We start from the raw sequence: 5,587 nt of genomic DNA, 5'->3' as shown, positions 1-5,587 counted from the left end.
TATTAAATTGTTGACAAGACTTATGTATTAAAATTAAGGTACTGTGACACTTCTCTCATTTTATAAATTATAAACTCCAAAAAGATGAATTAACCTACCCAATTTCCCACATGATTGAGCTAAGATTTCAAACCTAGGTCCCCTGAGACTCCAAATTCTATTTTTGTTTCCTGTAAATTCTGATGATTTCTTTCATTATTCTCATAACCAGTCCTGATTTTGCCTACTAAGTCTAATTCCATTTGCATACCAAGGAATATATGTTCACATCTTGAAATCAAAACATTTTCACACAGAGACAATTTATCACAATAACTAACCTTGGTGTTAGCAATGACACAGGAAGCTTCTCAGTGAGAGAAACAAAAACAAGTAATCTAGCTCTCTGATGTATCAAAAAAAGCAGAGGGGTCAAAGAAATAAAATAAAGCCTGAAATGTAGAAAGAAGCCTTGTTTTCTTAGTGAAACAGAGAGATAATAAAAATAATAAATCAGTCAGAAATAACTGCCAAATTTGAAACACAAGAGTGAAGCAATTACTTGAAAAGCAAATAAATCAAAGTGGTTGTTCCATGTGGTAGAACAAGTATTTTCAAAACCATTGCTCTGCTATCAAGTGACTCATAATATAACCTCAACACATCTTTCATGAAAAATTCCTTTTATGAATCAAATTTATTTCAGAAAATGTGGGATTCTTATGTTTTCCCAAACCACACTATACATTTTGGATCCCAAACCCAAGAACTGGTGACGTAGCTTTAAAACTGTGGTAGAAAGGGGTAGAAATGGACTAGAATTGGGGTTAGGTGGATGATGAAGAAAGAATAGGGAATGGCAAGGTCACAGGTTAGGGAGAATTAGGAACAGAGTCATGCTAGTCAACCAAAGGAAGGAAGTTCTATAATAAAATTAGAGCCACCAAGGTAGAGCAATTACTAGAAATATTATGCTATGGGAATAAGCAGAAGAGTTAGTGGAATAAGGTCCTAGAAGAAATATTTAGGACAAATATCAAATAAATAAATTGTGGGAGGATAATGGCAGAGAGAACAAAAGGCTAATTAGGATTTTATAACCATTTGCATTCTCACTATTTCACTACAAGTTTTCTCTCTTAATGTGACTATCTTGAGGAGCCACTCACAGCCTCTTTAATTTGAGGTCTTCATTGAGCACCTGTTAAAATTTTGATCCTTTTCATTCTGGTCTACATGTCAATGTTTTTGTCAAAAAGACTCAGTACTCTAAACAGTTTCCTTCTGATTCGCTGGTAAGACAACCTGGACTTCTTATCTCTGAGGACAACAACATCCACAATTGACAGAGACGCCAACGTTGTATGGAAGCTACCACTTTCCTGAATTCTGCACATATTTTGGTGTTGACAGAATTTTTATTTAAAAAATCTGATGTGTGAGAACATGTGAGATTGGATATTTTTCATATACTTATGTCTGTTCAGCATGCCCCTTACCTATATTTAATAAGGTGCTCTCATGTGCAGCGGGTTAAGCACTGGGCTGCTAACCCAGATGTCTGCTCTTCAATCCCACCTGCACTCTGCAGGAGATAGATGAGACAGTCTGCTTCCATAAAGGAAACTGTGTGCAAGAGTTCTAATCTGTCCTATAAGGTCACTGTGAGTCAGAAATAACTTGACAGCAATGGGTTTTTATCCATAATTTTGTATTGTACCATGAACAACAAGAGAAAGAGAGTTAAATGTGACAGGGCTATCATGAAAGGATTCATTAAGTAAGCAAACTGAGCACCATGATATATAGATGAAATTTCAAAATTATGAAAACAAGTCCCAACAAGGATACACTGTGATTTATCAGCATACAAATCAGCAGCAGGAATCCTGGTGTGGCTCTGTAGGATAAGCAATGAATCACAAGGTCAGTTTGAAACTCAAGGTGGGCAGTTCAAACCAACCAGCCACTCCTTGGAAGCCCTACAGAGTCACTATGAATCTGAACCAGAAACAACTCAAAGGCACTTAACAACAATATGTTAATAGTACTTAATATAATAATGATCTTATATGGCCCCTGGTGTGGCACCATAGGATAACCATTGGACTGTTAACTGCAAGATCAGTTAACCACCAGCTGATCTTCAAAATCACTAAACAGGGTCTCTATGAGTCAAAAATGATTTGACTTTAACAATAACATCCAGTTAACAAATAAGTGTTACATTATTTAATATAAAATTTAATTCATTGGCATATATTTAAGATTGAAAAAGCAGATTGAGTATAGTCATTGAGCAGATTTTGAAGTAAAACTTGTAAATATAATTTCAGACATGAAATGTTTAAAATTTTTACCTGACATCTTTTTAGCATTGCCTAGCAGAGTAAGAATATGTCTGGCACTCAAAAATTAGTTCTAAAGGTGATCCTGAAGAAAATCTCATCCATTATATTACCTGCAATCTTATTTTGGTTCTTTGCATAAAAAGCAAATAAAATCAATAAATAATGATATTTTCCTATTTTTTTTCCAAAGTTTTATTGTGAATTATGTGATAGTTTACATGGAAGAACATCAGCTTTACATTCATCTTATCCTATATCCTTTCATTGCCATGGTTACAATCCCCTTCATTCATCATTAACCAACCAAATGGTATACCCCGAAAGCCTGCCCCCTGGTCATCAGCACACAGTCCATCTCCCTCTCTGGGTCTAAAGTCCCCAGCCACTCCATCTCTCCACATCATCGTCTCTGTCTCTGCCTGCATCTCTGGCGTCACTGCTTCTCTGGATAGGGTCCCGCTCTCTGCTCTTCTCCCTTGATGGTTCCAGGGACCTCCGCTCCTAGACTGCAAAATCAATCACTCCCTTCCTTTAGCTACAAAACATCTGCCTTTACAGTTCCAACCCTCAGAATCTGTCCTGATAACAATTATTCACTATTTTTTCACAAGAGATCTATCTGCATCTCCTTTCATCAGCCCCGCCCATACAGATTGGATACTACTCAGTGAAGATTCTACCTTCCTCCATGTCCTCTGGATCTAGGCTCCCTCTAGAAAGCTTGTAAGCCAGTCACTTCTTGCCTTTGTAGCACCCCCATTTTGGGTAGCCAATGTCCAAGTTGCTCATCTCTGTCTACTCTGTGTATTGAGGGGGTGGGAATGATCCTCGCTGTAAAGATTTGTTTCCTCTTATGAGCTACTGCATCCATAGGTGTAGGTAAAGTTCATCAAATTGTATCAGATTACTTTTTTCCTCTTCTTTCTTCTTCTAGTTGAACTCTGATCATCTAGTCATTGAAGCCAGGTTAAGTGGGTATAATCTGGAAGTGTGGGTGTTCTTATGCATATGCCCTCTCTTCTTATCAGCTGGATGCATCACTCTCCACTCTAGTCCTTTGTGGCTATGTCACTGACTCTGGGACCAAGAGTCCCCAGGTTTTGCCACACTACTGGCCAACCAAGTCTCTACCTGCGTTCATAGGAGTCTACTGAATGCTGTAGGACTTAGCTTGCAACTTCATTGCAGTTTTCCCTCACTTCCCCTTATCAGTGATGAACATGGTCACCAATCAGAGCACATGTCTGCTCGTATATTCCCATTGAGTCTTAGTCTTGGAAGGAGGTTTGCCCTAAGGGGACCTGACCACTTGCCTTGATGTCTCCTGGGCAAGCAACTTGCTTCTTTTTGTAGTAGTAATCAGTGGGACTGCCTGTATTGTTTTGTATTTTTCCTGTTGGTCTTTCTTTCAAGAAGTATCTTCTGTTCTTCTAGCTGTTCCAGGCTGGTCTGCTTGACCTTTCAAGTGGAAATTTCCCACCTCAGAAGTTTCTGGATGGGGTTCAGGATTCCACCTATGGTCTCATGTAATGCAGAGGCTCCACAGGAAGCCTCCTTCACTGAGTACATTGTAGCCCCATTTTAGGTATTCCAATCAGTTATAGGCAGAAGATGGGCTTATAAGCTGTCTATGTTGATATTTCTGGCTATTCCTTTCTCTCCCCCTCAAGTGTCTTTTTTTTTTTTTATGGTACACTAGGGAAACAAGATTCAAAAGACAGCCAAGCATCTTAACATTATTTCCCCCTTTTCTTCATTCCAACCATGTCTCAGTCGCTGTATCCCAGAGCCCTGTTATTCCAAGGTTGTGCGTACATCATTATTATTTATCTGTCCCACTTAGCCCAGGCAATCCTGCCTAATTGTTGTCCCATCCACTTTCCTATTATTCTTAAGCATGGGATTATCTATGTAAGTTTTTTACTGTTCCAAAAGTGGTAGGTTTCTTTTTTTCATTAAGAATAAAACAGACGTATCTTCAAATCTCTTATTTAAAGCCTTCTTACTTCAAAATCATGCTAGTTTAATTTTGTCATGTATTTGTTGTTGTTGTTAAGTGCCATCAAGTTGGTTCCAACCCATGGTGACCCTGTATAGGGTTTCTGAGGACCAGCTGGTGAGCTTGAACTGCTAACCTTTCAGTTGAAACACCATTGCAGTCTGACGTATTAACCCACAGTGCCACACCAGGACCTATATAAATAAATGGTAGAAAACTATGCTCCTTTGAATATAACATAAAGCAAAAGAAAATAGCATTTATACATTTCTTAACTTCTGCACAAGGAGGAGAATGAAAGGAATAAGAATGATTTCTATCCTTAAAAATAATAGTCACAGTATCCTATATGTCTTTATAATACTAGGTAAGATCTTTCTGCAACCACTCTTTACATTGAGTCATCAATCTCAGGTCTGAGTGAAGACTTCTTGGGTAATAGACAAATCTTACTTGACAAAGACCTGAATTTAGTATTCCTTGGCATTTACTTCATAGAGACTAAAAAGAAACTGGAAATCTTTCACTGGACTTGGTCTCTTGATGTCCTGAAATGTATATCTAATTGCAACTAAAGAAATTCAAATATGGTTTAGTCTAGAGAGTGTTATCCATAATTTTGCAAGATCTTAGAACTTCACAAAGGTGTTAATAGGTTGAATTGTGTCATCCCCAATGATTCATTTGAAATCCTAATCCCTGTACCTGTGAATGTGATATTGTCTGGAAATAATGTTTTTGAAGATGTTATAAATTAACAACAGACAATACTTGAGTAGGGTGAATCCTAATATGATATAACTGCAGTTCTTATAAAAGAGATGATACACAGAGACATGGAAACAAAGCAAAATTGCCATGTGATGCTATATCTGCAAACCAAGGAATGACTGTATCTACCACATACTAGGAGATAGACATGTAACAGATTCTCCTTCAAAGTATTAGAAGAATCAACACATTGACAACCTGATCTTGGACTCTCAACTTCCAGAATTTTGAGTAAAAGAATTTCTTTTGTAAACCACTCATTTTGTGGTATTTTGTTACAACATCCCTACAAAACTAAAACAGTGAGCATTTCTAGACAAATGTGGCATTTGAATAAAAAGAATGAAAGAAGAGAGAATTTAAAAAACAAAAAGGATTGAAGTGAAATCTAAGAGAAACATATCTGTACAACCCTGCTAAAGATCTAAGCATTAGAAAAAGAGGCTGAGATCAATGATCACAAATAGAATATTCTAAAGCAACAGAA

The sequence above is a fragment of the Chrysochloris asiatica genome, unplaced genomic scaffold (assembly GCF_000296735.1).
Source record: "Chrysochloris asiatica unplaced genomic scaffold, ChrAsi1.0 scaffold00048, whole genome shotgun sequence".
NCBI classification, from domain to species: Eukaryota; Metazoa; Chordata; class Mammalia; order Afrosoricida; family Chrysochloridae; genus Chrysochloris; species Chrysochloris asiatica.
The sequence above is the reverse complement of the archived record's forward strand: the minus strand, read 5'-3'. Positions refer to the sequence as shown.